The 16,986-nt window shown below is 44.8% G+C and overlaps 1 protein-coding gene across 8 annotated transcripts in view; it reads left to right on the forward strand.

Moving 5' to 3' along the window:
* The window catches only part of SOX13 (SRY-box transcription factor 13), a 259,045-nt gene that overhangs the window by 210,869 nt on the left and 31,190 nt on the right, over positions 1–16,986 (forward strand). The gene's annotated exons all lie outside the window — the stretch shown is intronic.

Below are 16,986 nucleotides of genomic sequence, written 5' to 3' on the forward strand. Positions count from 1 at the left end.
CTGGAACCCCGAACCTAGGTATCAGTTCTTTCAGTAAACACTTTGCTACTGTCAGTGCGTCACTTTGGGGAGTAGGGTAAGCTTCCACCCACTTTGAAAATAGGCAGACAATGACAAGGACAAGGACATAACGCTTCCCTTCACAACGTGGCATGGTGATGAAATCAACTTGTACTTTCACAAAGGGACCCGCTGACCTCCCAATTTTCCCTAGTTCCACCATTGTTCTCTTGCCTGGGTTCATCTTTTGACATGACAGGCACCTCTGGCAGAGGGACTCTGCTACTTTCCTGAACTTCCTGCTATACCAAGTCTGTTGGAATACCAGAATCATGGCATCCCTACCAATGTGTGATCCCTCATGTATCAATCTCGCCATTGTGCCAAGCAAGTGTCTGGGTAACACAGGCATACCATTTGGGCCCAAGATGACACCATCCTCTCGTCTTGGTCTACACCCTTCTTCCTTCCACTTCTCTCTCTCTTGCCAGGGTGCCGCCTGCTGCCATTCTCTCACTTCATCCCATGTAGGCACTTCTTCAAACACTCGAAGTTGGCAGCTGGTTCCAGGCCCCCCCCGTTTTGGATTTATGATATATCGATCTCTGGCGCATAATTTTGCCACTCGATCCGCGAAATCATTTCCCAAAGATACAGGGTCAAAGTCCTGCTTATGGGCAGCACACTTGACCACTGCCAGTTCCTTTGGTAACTGGATTGCCTCTAAAAGGTCTTGAACAACTTTTCCATTTCGAATAGGGGTACCTGATGAGGTCAGGAACTCCCTCTGTAGCCACAATTGGCCAAAGTCATGCACAACCCCAAAACAGTACTGACTGTCAGTATATACTGTTAGGCGTACGTTTTTCCCCAATTTGCAAGCTTTTATCATTGCGATCAATTCGGCTACTTGTGCAGACTTGACTTCAAATAAATAACCTGCTTCTTCAATTTTGGTTAAGGAGACTACCGCATAGGCAGCACTCAGGCCTCCTTGTTCATGTCTTAGGCATGAACCATCCACAAAAAATTCCAAGTCATGTTTAGGCAAAGGTGTTTCTTTAATGTCTGGGCGTGGCTTTGTGCTAAATTCTGTTAAATCAATGCAGTTATGCTCATTTTCCTCCCCATCTTCCATATCCATTGAATTGGGAAGCAGAGTGGCGGGGTTCAGAATGTTGCACCTGACAATTGTTATATTTGCAGCACCCACGAGAATCCTCTCGTATTTAGTCAGCCGACTAGGGGTGAGATACTGAGTTTTCGTTCTTGTTAACAAAATTACCACTCCATGTGGAACATACACAGTTACAGGATGTCCCATGACAATGGATTCACTCTGCTCTAAACTTGTGCAAGTAGCAGCTACTTGGCAGAGAAATATGCCACAGGCCTTCTGGTTGTGCCATGTTCTTGTGTTAGGACTGACAACGCGCAATTATCGCGAGTGTCACAGAACAAGGCAAATTCCTTGGAATAGTCTGGCATTCCCAACGCTGGGGCTGTACACAGACAATCTCGCAATTTGGTGAAGGCTGTTAAGCTTTCCTCATCCCATTCTACGACATCCGGTGTTCCTCTCTTGGTCATTTTTATCAAGGGCCTAGCTAGGACTGCAAATCCCAGAATCCATTGCCTGCAGTATCCTATCACTCCAAGGAACATTCTGATTTCTTTCTGAGTACGGGGTAACTGCATCTTTTCAATTATTCTCACTCTTTCTGACGTTACTTTCCTGATGCCTTTCTCTATCTGGTGCCCCAGATATTTCACTGATTTTGCTCAGAACTGTAATTTTTCAGGGGCCACTTTGTCCCTTTTCACTCAGGTGATTCAGTAGGGCAATGGTGTCAATCACACAGTCCCTATGACTTTTGGACGCCACCAAGAGGTCGTCAATGTATTGCACTAAGACAGAATTTCCAGGTAAGACCAAAGTTTCCAAACATTTTTTCAAGATCTGATTAAAGATAGAGGGGCTCTCTGTGTACCCTTGGGGGACCCTGTTCCAGACATACACGTGACTGTTGAAGGCAAATGAGAAAAGAAATTTGCTGTCTGGATGCAAGGGAATGGAAAAGAATGCATGACATAGGTCTATCACAGTGAACCACTCAGCATCCCAGGGAATCTGGTACAGAATCACTGCTGGGTTCGGGACAATTGGGCAGCAAGGAATCACTATCTTGTTTACCTTTCTCAGGTCCTGCACTACTCTGTACTTGCCACTAGGCTTTTTGATGCCCATAATCGGTGAGTTGCATGGGCTACTCATTACTTCCTGTATGATGTTTCCTTCTAATAATTTCTGTATTTCCAGGGCAACCCCTGCTCTCACTTCTGCATTCATTCTGTAGGGTTTAGTATTAGGATAGACTGCATTGTCCTTGATGGCTATCTGTATGGGGTCTACGTTTTTCATTAATCCTACATCTTTTCCGGTAAAGTCCCATACCTCTGGCTTCACTGTTTCTTGGAGTTCTTTGGGCAAATCCTGCATAGTCATTCGTTTAATTTCTGAGTCCGGTCTGATTAACATTAATTTATAAATGCCATCTTCATCTGGGGTCTGAATTTCGACGCCCTTTGGTGTGCAAAAGATGGTACAATTCATTTTGCACAGCAAATCACGTCCCAGTAAGTTTACTGGACTGGTGTCACAAACGACAAATCTATGCATTTCCTTAAAGTTTCCAATTGAGATCTCCATGGGCTCGGTAACAGGAGTACTAATCAATTGATTAGATACACCCACTACTTGGATGGCTTCTCCCGAGAGGGGTAGGTTTGGAACGTCCACTGTTCTCACAGTAGAACGGGTAGCGCCAGTGTCCAACAGAAAAGTGACATCATTTCCGTCAACCTTTCCTTCAATGTATGGTCCGGACTGGTCTACCGGCAAGGAGGCGCCAAGTACGCACTCCTCGTCCTACCCTCTCAGGCCCCGTCAGTACTGGTCATTACAAAGGAAGGTATCGTTTAGTAAATACTGCGAAGTTGCTGTATTTCTGTTCTCATTGCTTTCCCAGACCTCTACGTCATCACCCTGCGTGGACTTTCCCTTAAATACTTGCTTTGGTGCTCGGGTCAACTGAATCGTTTTTACCTGTGGTTGGGTCTTTCTTGGTCTTTCTTTCTGCGTCTGTGGAATTAAATCAGGTGTTTGGGCGTTATCATCCTGCAAATAGGGACACTCGTTTCGCCAGTGTCCAATTTCCCCGCACTGGTGGCAGGGAAATTTCTTCATTGCCTCCTCCCTGCTCATTTTGGGCCGGGGCTTGCCTCCTCCCCCACCCCCAGGACCTTGGTTCTGAGTAGTTTTGGCCATTTTACTCAATTGTTTTTCCTGCTGTTCTGCGAGCTTCACTTGAGCCCACATAACCTTCTCCTTGAGAGCCTTTTTCTTTTCTGCCATCTCGTCCTCGCAGTACTTGGCGTACCGCAGGACCTCATCCATCTTTTTAGTATGCCAACAGATTTTGTTATCTTTTATCCACTGACAAATTTCGGGTCTTAAACCATTTACAAACCTGTAAATAAAATGTGTCATATCCTTCATCTCGATGTTGTCTATCCCGCTGTATGTTTTGAACACCTGCAACAGCCTTTCATAAAAGGAGTGCACTGTCTCGTCTCTTTCCTGTGTTGTTCTATCTATCTTGGTCCAACCAGTTTCCTTTGCTGGCACTTTTACTTTCAAATGCTGTATTACTTGTTCATATTTTTTCATCACTTCTCTCGATGGTTCCCCTGTGTTGCCATCTCTCGGGTATTCCTCACTAGGCCAAGCTATGGCTATTTTACACTCGGTCCACAGATCTACCGGGACTACAATGTCGAAAAACCCATCCAGGTCTTTCCACAGGCATTTTTGCACCTTTACGAACCTTTCCACCTGCCTGTACCAGTCTACTGGTTTTTCGCGCAATTTTGGGAAATCGTTAGTAAAGGACACAATATCCTGTCTGGACCATGGAACGTGCACATACTTTCCACCTGGTACTTCGCGCATAGGGCATAACTGTTCTGGTTTTTCAGCTTCTTTTAGCAAAAATTCGGGAGTTGCCTGCCTAGACCTGGCCTCATCCTTTTTCTTGGCCCATCTAGTTTTCCACCTTTCCACATCTCCCCATTTTTGCAATACTGACAATAGTTCCTTGACCTGGGCTTTCTTTCCTGAAGCATTCAAGTTTTCCAGATCTTTGTCTGAGAAATCTGCTCTATATGGTTTTTGCAGCGGTTTCGATCTTGAAATATCTATACCCATGCTAGCAGCAGTGTCTGTCAGTTTTTCATGAAGTACTCGGGTATTTCGAGTGAGACTTTTGCAGATAAACAGCATTTCGTCTTCGGAGTAGGTATTTAATCTGTCTAATCCTACGTTTCCTGCCATCAATTCCTCTATTTCTATTCTCAGCTTGTAAAGATCTAAAGGTTTCGTTGGGGACGTTTGCTTTTCCAATTCCTGACTCCATCTTTCGATTTCTTCCGGAGTCACCAAGGTGACACTCCTAGTACCCGAGGTCGATTCCATCTGAATTGCCCTCGTACTAAACGTGTGCGGCTTCGGGATCCTTTTCTCAGTCTTTCTAATGGGCAGGTCTAGCAGCGAGACCTCCGACTCGCACTCACTGGTCTGATCATCTATAATTAAGGGTTCTGGCCTGGTCGGTGCAATGACAGGGGTAATTACGGGAGTTTTTGGAGTCCCTTGACGGTCCCCGTACAGCGGAACCACCGGTCCGATTGTTACTGGGATCGTCAAGGCTTCAGGACTTGCATTTAGCTGTGACATTTTCCGTATTATTTCAGCTCGCTGATTCCCCAGCGCTTCTCGCTCTTTCTCTTCTAATAACCTGTCCAAGGAGTTTCCATGTAACACCTGCGGGGTCAGAATGGGAGCATAGCTCGGGGCTGTGGGATGAGTCTCACTCGGCCCTCCGCCATAGTTAGGCTTCGGAAACAGACTTCCTGTGCCTAGGATTCTTGGATCTTCCTCATTCTGGGGCTGTAATAACGGCATTCCTGAACCTACGGACCTCACCTCTCCTCCATAAGGGGGACGAGGGAAAAACTCTCCTTCACGTGAATATCCTGTCTCTCCACCTACCGGTCTCCTGGGGTAAATACTTCTGGGTTCTATGGGTCCTAGATTCTCAGTATAAGGAGGAATTATATAATCCCCTCCTACACTTGCGGACCTGACCTCTTCCCTTTGTAGGGGTCTCCGGGGAATATCTCCTGCACTCGAAGGTCGGTGTCCCTCATTATAAGGAGGCGGACTTCTCATGCACATGTCATCTAACAGTTCGTCATCTGATTCTCCCAGGGGCCCCCAATGTTTAGTCTTCTCTGTTCTTTCCCCCCCCCCCCCCGGGAGGATCTTCTGCTGGCATCATGGGAAACAGTCCCTCAACAATCATGCTCTGTCTCCATTGTTTCATCTTTTTATCTCGGGATTCTTGCCTCAGTTTTGGGTAATACTTTGTCAGCCCTTTGTCCATTCGGGGCTTCTCTCTTTGGAAAGCCTCAATCTCCCACTCCTCTAATGCCTCATACTGCGTTAGTCTTGGTCTGGGATGTAATTCATTCATTCGGGTTCTTAAATTGAATAGGATTCTACCATTAAAGGTACCTTCTAACGGAAAGGCCATTATTCCGTCGTCTTCCGTGTACTTCACCCAATTTTCTAACCACACACACGTATTGTACCCTCTGTCAAACATCATGAAAGAGGCGGGAGTATTTGGTGGTGGAATAACAATGCCCTCTCTAGTTTTAATCGGCTTGTCCTTTTTAAAGTAATTTTTTACCTTCTTTACAATGGACATTTTTCTCTTAGTTCCGTACATAATATCGTATCTATTAGCTTTCCACTGATCCCTTTCAAACCCTTGGTTTCTTGGATCGGGTCTAGTTTCTGGAGAATACGAGTGCCACATACGATTTATACGCTTAACCTTGTTTACGAATTACCTCCAATCAGAATGCTTTTTGCAATTCCGTGCGACCAATGGGTGCACGCGTTCAAATATTTTCGGCCAATGGGTGCGCGGCCTTTTTCGCGAGACAGTTCTCACGCTTCGGCGCTCACCCCTCCTTCACAATTCCAGCCCCGCTACCCGCCCGCTGTATCTACCAATCCCAGCGCTGCACGGAGTGACGTCAGAGACGCTTCGCGACTGACTCCCTCCCTTCACAAGGTAACGGAAACTTTCTTTCTTTCTAAAGTGCTTAGTACTTGGTTATTTTACAACGAATACACATTCGCCACAGTGCTCAAGTGTCTAGACAGGAAAGATTTCTTTTACTGCAAGTAAACTACTTCCATTTACTTTTCACACGCTGCGGGTAGATCTCTTCCGCCTACCCTTCACTCTAGCATCAGTGAACCTGTTACTTCCCTAGACCCATCCACTCTTTTCCGGGATATATCCGAGTCTAAGGTTTCCCAGCGGACCCCTTTGCTTTCACTCAAGCTCCGATGAACCTGCTACTCTTCCGATGTGACCCTTACTAGGTTACGCCACTATGGAAATTTTGCCAATGAACTTCGTTACTAACATTTATTCACACATGTATTCAGAAAAAACCCTAGTTAGTGCTTCCTGGTTTTACCTAACCTGCACCTAACTTTCCTTGAGCCTGCGACCTCAAGGCAATGGATTCTATTCACCACTTGCCTATTCAATTCCCCGGGGAGTTCTGACAACACTGAACAGCACGTTTTACGTACGCATGGATTAATACATATAACAATATAAGAACAAGAATAACCATTTTGAAACAATTCATAAATTTCAAACACAGCGCATTCTCAAGAGATTGATCAGGTCCCTCGAAATGGCCGCTCTTATAGCAGCATCAATATACTAGCAGCTACCGACTTGACTTAGCCTAACTAGTCCTACCTAACCTTTAACTATTCCCTAACCATCCTCTGCTTACCAGAAAATACTGATAGAGCGCGCGGGTCACCCGACCAATAATTTCGCCACTTCTGGCTTCGGGCCCATATATTTCAAATCACCATATACATTGATCAGATGACCTCACGCTCTACTATCAGATATTTGTGAGTTCCCTTCGTTATTCTTCAGCGTACCCGACTTACCATCCACCGACACGGGTACCTATGACCACCATGGATCAGGGAGCTAGCTGTAAAAGGAAAGGCAGCAAAATACAAACCCAACCAAAATACTATTCAATACCTATGTAAAATGACCACGGACATCTGGAAGTTTTAAAGTCTTTATCTAATTTAGTAAATTTCAGAAATAATCAAATTCACAGTAATTAAGCAATCAATAATCAGAATAACAGAAAGTACATAGCTGAATAGGAAATAAGTCAGTGCAACCATTTATAGACTAATGGAATCCGGACACACTTAATATGCAGGATCAGGAATTAGAACGTTTCAGATGAATTACTAAAGATGGGATAGGCTTTGATTAGGACTGGTATCCTAGATTTATTTCAGAGAAAAATGAGACATGAGTTCGGGACATTTATATCTATAGGAGAGTCTATGGAGAGGGAGAGACACTATACTTTAAGGCAAAAGTTCTTTAGACAGTTTAAGTAAGGATGTTCTAGACCATATGAGAAAATGACAAACTGCAATGCAAAATATAATTTCTAACAAGTAGGGTAACATAGGAACACGTTTGAAATAAAATGCGATTGACTTTATGATTCAATGGTTGCGGAAAGCATGGAAAATTAACATATGCAAAAGTATGTCTTTATTAAAGCAAAAGACAGGACTATAGAAAGGTGCAGTTTCAGGAGATTTAGAGCAATATTTACCTAGACTGGTGTGGAAACCAAACCCTGGCCACGGGTCAGTTAAGGACAGGAAACCCTCAAGGAAGGATACCCCTCAAAGGACAGCAGGTGCAGAATGGACACCCAGGACAGGACAGGAAACCCTCAGATTAGGAATCAGGACAGGACCTCTCGGACAGGACCGATTAGGAATCAGGACAGGACCTCTCGGACAGGACCCGCACCCGCAGTTCGGAAGCAACGCCTGCGCTCCACCCTCTCTGCAGCTATCGATCAAGACCCCGATTGGATCAGCGAACTCCCAGCAAAGTGCTCCGCCAGCACTTTAAGGTTTAGTAAAACCTTAGTCTATGGTCAATTTCGGACAGAGTGCTCCGCAGTACTCTGTATCTTCAGTCACCTATTGAGTGCGTTGGGTCAGTGACAGGTCAGCTAAACCAGACAAGTCGGACGATTTCCCTAGGTGAACCCAGGGTAGTTATACCGTTTTGGGACGGTGCACCACCCCCCAATGTTGCAAAGTGTCAGAATCCCTCAATTTGGATTGGTCCTAAGGTAGGCTTTGGGTAACACACCAATCAGAATAGACTATTTGGAGGCCTAATTTACATCTCTGGGTACCGCCTAGCAAGATTGGGGTTCCCATGAGAAAGTCGCACAGAATACAATGAAAACTTATACATTTGTAACAACATAGGGACATTTGCTCCATCCTCCTGGGTCAGAGGTAGCGCTCTCAGGAGCCTCTTGACTGTGGTTGCCAGCTGGCTGTATTCCACGGTCCATGATTGACTCTGGCCTTGTATCTGGAGCATGCGCAGAAAGGACCTTCAAAATGGCTCGCAACCCATTTGGACCCACATATCCCGTGATACATGAAAAGTAAGCGAAAACAAATTAATACATAGAAATAAATGTATGTAAACACATCACTGGTCTTGTACTTCAAACTTATCATTATAAAAATATACTATGCAATTGAAATGTTAGCAACATATACACACTCACAAGAGCATTACCACGTTATTCACGAAAGCTGTGTATTACGCATGCGCGCCCTTTCCCTCCAAAACTTATTACTACGTCAGGTCACGTGAGTGTGACTGACGCATGCGCAGAAGCACTTTTCAAGCGGCGGCCATTTTAAAGACATTTATTAGTTGTATTAGAAATACACGTATGCAAGCTTCCTCTACCTCGTTTCAAATATAAAAATAAACAATTAGTAAGACGAACAATTTATTAATTGATTACACACGGGCGAGGTTCTTGACTCGAGCAAGTCGCGATGCGATGCTTGCTCTATCACTTCTAACTGCTGATTCCTCATCTTGTAAAAAAAAAACCCAGGCACCAAGCTGGATGCAAAGGTTTTTCTCAACAATTTTCTTGTGCCTGGGTGTGTGGTGTTGTGAAGCCCTGCGTCCACTCCATCCACCCTGGAAGTGACGCCGGAGCCACATATAGCTGCCTCCCCTGCATGCTGATTTCTTTCTTTCAGTTCCTTCCTACACGCAGTCCCTAATTTTTGGCCTATTGACAGCACTTATTTTTGTCAAAATTTAATACAGTTTGCAAGGGACGTCTTCTCTCAGACTACAGGGTACACGCCTTAAAAGGACTGCCATAAGCAGATCTCTGTTAATGACCTCCATCAGGTATGTCTTCAGTGTTTAGGTTTCTCACACACCTCAAAGTCATGTGCCAAACTTTACATCACAAATATTATCCATACAAGTGCGTAAGTATTGGTTTTGCATGAAGTGTAGGACACAGACTGGTTCTTGCTCTAGAGTCCATTCTCAAGAGAGGGCCTCTTCCAATTCCAATTCATGAGTTGAGTCGAAGTCAAGGAAAAAAACATAAGAAGTCTAAACAGGACTGCCCTTCTTCCTGCTTCTCTAGTCCATAGAGGTCACACGAACATCATAGTGCTTCTCAATCTAGGACCCGGTACCCCAACTTGGAGCCAATTACTCAGCTTGTCCTTATCCAACCCTAATTCCTGTGTCTTTCAGCACAGCTGTAACATGTTGAAGCTTTCAAGGAGGCCATGTGGCATATATTTGGCACCATACCGGCTCCCTTGGTGTGCCTATGGGACCCAAGAAGGCCTCCGGTTTGACTACTGCTGGCGGATCCTTTCCTGACTTCACCTGTGCTTGTTGATCCTGTTGTGGTGCCCGCCCTGACTCTGTGGCAGTGCCTGTCCCGACTTCTCACCCAGCGCCAAGATCCTTCAGGTTTCTGGCACTGAATTCACGCTCACCTCAACCTTAGGTAAAGATCATGCAGCCCCATTCGGACTCAGATTGGACATAGCAACTGCCTACACATTTTTAGGATACAGAGCTAGAGGTAGGCGAGCCGCAGAGAGCTTGAGCCAGGCTTGAGCCTGTAGCCGAACTATGGCTTTGCTCAAGGTCCCATTGGAACTGTGAGCCCATAATGAGTTGAGCTTTCAAGTGGCTTCTTCTGCCTGACAGTCTCTCTCTACCCAGGATGGGGCGTTACTGCCAAAGCTGCAGACTTTGGAACAGGGGAACCAGGTTCTAGTCTTAGCTTCGACTCAATGTCCTGTGACTCAGGGTAAATCACTTAGGACCAGCGGTCGCAAATGGGAAACCAGCCCTTTTGCGACCACTAAGAAGGATTGTGGTATGTACAAACACTATTTTGCAAGTCGCTAACCTATTACAGACTCACAAACTAGGGTTTGCGAGTCGCTGTTAGGAAGGGGTGTGCCAAGGGCGTCCCTTCCTTAAAGCAAGTCGCACTGGTATGTACGAGTGTTTTGTGACCGCAAATGCAATCACAAAACAATCTCAGTTACCACATACTTCAAGTAGGTGGTTAGCCAGTCGCAAGCAGAAAGGGGTCACTAGGGGACCCCTGCCCCTGTGTGCATGTATGCAAAAATATTTTTTAAGACCAGGCAGTGGTCACACAGACCACTGCCTGCCCTTAAAAAAATGAAAAGAAAACGTTTCATTTTTTTCAATTAAATGTGTCCTGTTTTCCTTTATGGAAAACGGGCTGCATTTGGAGAAAAAAAAGCGTTGCTTTATTGAAAAAGCAAACACAGACATTTTGGTCTGCTGCCCCCAGCAGGCCCTGATGTATGAGTGATGCAACGGACATCTTTCCAGAACTGTCCTTGTTGTCACTCGAAATATCGATGGGTAGACCAACATGAGGTATGTAATCTATACTTGTCCCCAATCACTAGAAACCTCCTTCCCATCGTGCCTCACCTTCTGCTCCAGAAAGACTTCAATACTGAAGAGTACGCAGCTGGGCACACAGAAGGATGCAACACCACAACATCTCAGTCATGCCAGTCATCTTCAGTGTCCAAGAACTAGAGGAGACTATGCCATCAGGGCGCCCTGCAGTGCAACTATCACCTAGCCCAGAAACTGCACCATCAAGCGAATCTTACAGCCAGCACATGGAGGAGTCTGCCTTCCATAAAAACCAAGTCCTCCCAAAGAACAGCAGAATTGTTCCCTGCATTCTGCAGAAACTCCACAAGAAAAGACTCCGAAGCCTCCGGAACCTCCAAAACCCGACACCCGAAGCCACCACTGCACCCGTCGCTTCCGGCTGGAGTTGAAGTGGGCCATCGGTGCCAACCAGGTTCCCCAGCCCTTCAGACCTCGAGTCCATCGTGGTTTCACCCCTCGTAGACTTCCCGACGTCATCTGCAGCCCCTGCATGTAGGTCTCCTCAAACTCTGTACACCTGTCCATTAGATCAGAATCAAAGCTTCTCCCTTACAGGAAACGACTAAAGATGTGGCTTTTGTCTCTTCTTCATATTAGGCCTTCAACGTTCAATTAGCTATGAAGGTAGGTGATGCCTTGGGCCGTGCCCACCACTCACCTAAACTCCTGGGGATTGGTCTTGTAGGTCGATGTACTGTACCAGTTTGCAGAACTTGTTCTTCCTTCCATAGGATAACATTGCAGAACTCAAGAATTACCAAAAAAAGTGTCCACTTTTTGAACTGAAAAGAATTTATATTTAAAAATGTACTTATCTGAACGATTTTTCTCTGATGCCTAAACGTATATTAAGATACTTGCTATTTTTATAAATTGGTGTGGATCTCCTTCTTGAGCTGGGTTGTCATTTATTGATAATTGTCTGTATGTGCGAATGTCTTACACTCCTTTGTGTTAAGCCTAAGGCTGCTCAACTGCACTACCCCTAATAGAGCACTTATTGATTTCATAGCAAACCCCTGTCCACTCATAAGGGACATTACTCCTCTCAGGCATGTTTGTGAGATAGAAGGTCTTACCTTTAGAAGAGCCTTTTTTGCAAGTACACCATGATAGGCTAGTCCTCAGGTCAAACCCCAAATTCTTGCCTAAGGTAGTCTCTAGCTTCCACCTCAATCAAACTATGTAACTTCTTGTGGTCTTCCCATATCCAGAATCATCTTTAAAATGAGCTCTGCACATATTAAATGTGAAAAGAGAGCTAATGTATTAGATTGATAGGGCAAAGCCCTTCTGTAAAACACAGTAGCTCTTTCCTCTTTCTCAAAACCCAATACAGGGCACACGTCTCTGGGGCAGGGATAGCAGGCTGGCTGGTCAAATGCATACAATCATGTTATGCTAAAGCTATGCCTGTCCCTCTCAGGTCCCACTCAACCTGTTAAAAAAGGAGCTTGTATGGCTTACTTGTGTAACAGTCCTCTGGCTGAGATCTGCAAGGCAGCTACATGGTCTACTCCCCACACATTTATAAAACATTACTATGTGGATGTGTTAGCTTGCCAATAAGCTAATGTTGGTCGAGCTCCTCTTGGCACACTTTTCCAGTCCTCTGCAATATCCCCAGGCTATCCACTACTTCTGGGAGAATTTCTTTACAATCTATTCACAAATGCAAAAAGAACAATTGATGGACAGAAGGCAGAACAGTCATACATTCACCCCAGTACAGAGATCTGGGCCTAAATCCATTGTTTTTTTGCTCACCATGCCATTCCAGTATGGACCCAGCCATATGCAAATCAGTCTTCACCCTGTGCCCAATGGAAACAGTCCAGCCCGAACTGCCAGGCCAGGTCCTCCCTGGACTGGAAAAAGCATCCTATGACCGGTTTCGGGTTTTCAGCCCTCATCAGCCAGGATAGCTTGATTCCAGTGGCATGGAGATCACGTCTGGGCATACCTGTCCCACTCGGGGTGACAAATGCAAAAAGAACAATTGAGGGACAGAATGCAGAACAATGTCCTACATTCACCCCAGTTCGGAGATCTGGGCCTAAATCCATTGTTTTCTTGCTCACCATGCCATTCCAGTTTGGACCCAGCCATATGCAAATCAGTCTTGACCCTGCGCCCAATGGAGACAGTCCAGCCCGGACTGCCAAGGCATTCTGTCCATCATTTGTTGCAGATACGCTTTTCGCCCAGAGTGGGACGGGTATACCGAGACATGGGTCCCTTGCTCACTGTGCCACTGGATTCAAGGTATTGAAAGTCATAGTCCACTGTGTTAAAAACAACTAACACCCCCGCCCCCCCCCCCTTTGTCTGCTGGCTTGATAGTTATATGGGTATCAAGGGCGAGGAAGTCCAGAGCTTCCCTCTGGCTTTTGGAGATATTCTGTTCTTGGGGGTGTTTAGTTTCCACTATCTTTCCAATTTCCATTTTCACCATACTCTCAGAAATGTCGATATTATTATCAACCATTCCTAAGCTTGGGGTGAATGTGGATTTAGCCCTCAAACCTGAGTCTATAGGGTGGGGTCCCTCTCTGGCCTATTCTCGAAGAATCTACGTAACCTTATTTTTCTAAAAAAAGATCGCAGATCTTTCTCAAGTTGGAATTTATTGAAGCCCGCCGTGGGGACAAAACTAAATCCCATCCTTAGAACTTCCTCCTCAATATCTGTCAGATTTCTACGTGATAGGTTTATGATCGGGGTGGTCCCTATCTCCAGTAGACCTTGTTCCTTGTCCTCTTGTATTCTTGAGGTGCTTGGTTGTTTTGATATTCTTGGTCCTGGTCTCTCATAGTGGGTTTCCTTGTGTACGAGCCTCTTCCCCTGTTTGAGAATCCCCTTTGGGGTCTCTGTGGGCGCTGGTCTAAAAAATCATCATACTCTCTGTTTGGGTGAGTGTAAGTGGCTTCCTCTCTCTGTGGCATATCCTCTTCCCCACCACTGCTTTCAGAGGAGCCTGAGAAATTCATATGTTTGGGTCGTCTTTATTGGAATCTAACCCATGGCCCTCTTTCCCAATACTGTTCTGGCTTTTCTGTATAGTAGTCCTTTTTGAGGAAGGGGTAAATTACCTCCTGACTGAACCTGGTAATGTCTTTTCTTAACTTTTGGGTTTTCTTATTATTTAAGTATTCATAATATCCGTTCATATCTTGATTTATTTCCTCTATCTTTTTCTTGGCATCTTCTAATACATTGGTGTCAATTAATGCCTTTTGTAGTTCTTCTATCTCCCTATTTTCTAGAAGGATGGTGCTCTGTGCTGTCTCTATTATCAAGAGCATCCAATCCCTGCTGCACCTGTTGGAAATGAATGTCCAGGTTTCTAAGAATTTCGGGTTATTGACAAAGAGGCCCGGCTCATTACGTATCTGGAGCCCTACCGGGATAGTACCAGCCCTCACATATTGTGCCATAAATTTAGCATGCAATTCGGTACGGATAGTTTTCTTTTTTAGGTTCACTAGTTGATTCCATTTTTCTCCCCCATATGGGATTACAGTTATAGAGTTGCCATTTCTGTTGGAACTATTTACACTATGAGGTGGTTTTAATCTGATGTCAGTAGTTTTCAATAGAATTCTTACTGATTTTTGAATGCGTACAATTTTTTATAAAAATAGATTGTAAACGTTATATTCTAGTCAGTGACCAGTGATTCAGCGAGTTACTCAGTGTGTGTGGTGAATGAGTGTAACAAGAGTACAACACTCGGGCAGTGGCTCTCTTGTCTACGAACTTTTCCAGGGATAGCCCTTTGACTTTCAATGTTAACAGTACCCTGTTTCCTGGAACGTGTGGGGTCCTCTCTCATATTTTTTCACTGGATTCAAGGTAGCCTGGCTGATGAAGGGTGACATACCCTGAAACCGGTCCTAGGATTCTTGTTTCCGGTCCAGGGAGGACCAGGCTTGGCAGTTCGGGCTGGACTGTTCCCATGAGGCACAGGGTCAAGACTGATTTGCATATGGCTGGGTCCAAACTGGGGTGGCGTAGTCGGCAAAAGAACAATGGATTTAACCCAGATCTCTTGACTGGGGGAGAATGTCTGAATCATTCAGCATTCTGTCCATCATTTGTTGCAGATACACTTTGCAATCTATGCACAGCATGTATATCTACTGTTACACATGCCACAAAGAGAAACATTTACTTACCTGGCAATCATCTGTTCGTGGCATGTAGTGCTTTAAATTCACATGCATCCACCGCTGCACCATCTGGATGGCTCTAGGTGTTGCAGATGCTTCTTAATTTGTATTCCTTCTCTTTTTTTGCATTTTCATCTGTCCTATGTCTCTATGCTCCAGCTACATCATCACCCTTTGTGCAGACAAAACAATCTAATAATGAAGCCAGTGCCCATGTACATTACACTTAATAGGTGGAGTCACTAGACCTTCTGACTTAAAAAGCCTTCTTCGGAGGAAAACAACGTGCACACATACAAGCCCAACACTAGATAGCAGGAGTACGCACAGCATGCGAGTCTACAGCACTACATGCTTAAAGGGTAAGTAACATTTCTTTTACCTCTAATATTGGGATGTTCACAGCATCCTCCCACAAGACAAAGCAGAAAAACAAATTCTATTTTGTTTACACAATGGCTCCATAAAAACTGTTAAACACAAGAAAGGTCCTAGGGGTAAGTTTATCGACCTCAACTGTTAAACCCCCTACACATAATCGACACCAACCAAAATTAACAGTGAGTCCAAGAACAGACAATGTACCCAAAAATATAACAACAACAGGGAGTAGTTTCAATGTAAACAAGTTCCCATCAGTCCACCATCGAGACCGCCCTTCATCATCTGGGATCTTTTATGTTTATAAATAACACATTAACGGGTAAAAAAAACCTGTGCTGGCAGATGAATAAGCCATGCGCAGGAAAAACCACAGTGTTATTATAGATGTGAAAAATAAAGGCCTGTATACTCGGGGAACTGAATAGCAGTGCAAAGAAAAAGTGTGTGTGTAAAGAAAGAGAAAAGCTCTAAAATTAGGTCGTGATCGGGAAAACAATTTTAATAGACACCCTCACACTCCTAAATCAATAAAAACAGTGCAAAATTAGTGGTATAACAAATGACCACTAAACAAGATGTAAGGTCGACATGTTTCTGCAGACAGATGGAGTCTAGTGATCTCCTGCTGCTTCTTCAGGACCATTAGTGCTACTGCTATATTAAAATAACGTAAACCATATCACCTGAGAGTGTATGTATTTTCATCTTCTCATCCCACGTGATGGGAAGGAACAGCCCCACCTCACCTGGCACGAGCTCAGGTAGTGGATGCACCGCACTCTCCGTCGGTGCACCGGTCGTCCCTCTAAGCTCTCAGAGAGCTTAGAGGGACGACCGGTGCACCGACGGAGAGTGCGGTGCATCCACTACCTGAGCTCGTGCCAGGTGAGGTGGGGCTGTTCCTTCCCATCACGTGGGATGAGAAGATGAAAATACATACACTCTCAGGTGATATGGTTTACGTTATTTTAATATAGCAGTAGCACTAATGGTCCTGAAGAAGCAGCAGGAGATCACTAGACTCCATCTGTCTGCAGAAACATGTCGACCTTACATCTTGTTTAGTGGTCATTTGTTATACCACTAATTTTGCACTGTTTTTATTGATTTAGGAGTGTGAGGGTGTCTATTAAAATTGTTTTCCCGATCACGACCTAATTTTAGAGCTTTTCTCTTTCTTTACACACACACTTTTTCTTTGCACTGCTATTCAGTTCCCCGAGTATACAGGCCTTTATTTTTCACATCTATAATAACACTGTGGTTTTTCCTGCGCATGGCTTATTCATCTGCCAGCACAGGTTTTTTTTACCCGTTAATGTGTTATTTATAAACATAAAAGATCCCAGATGATGAAGGGCGGTCTCGATGGTGGACTGATGGGAACTTGTTTACATTGAAACTACTCC

The sequence above is a fragment of the Lissotriton helveticus genome, chromosome 5_1, assembly GCF_964261635.1.
Source record: "Lissotriton helveticus chromosome 5_1, aLisHel1.1, whole genome shotgun sequence".
Classification (NCBI taxonomy): Eukaryota; Metazoa; Chordata; class Amphibia; order Caudata; family Salamandridae; genus Lissotriton; species Lissotriton helveticus.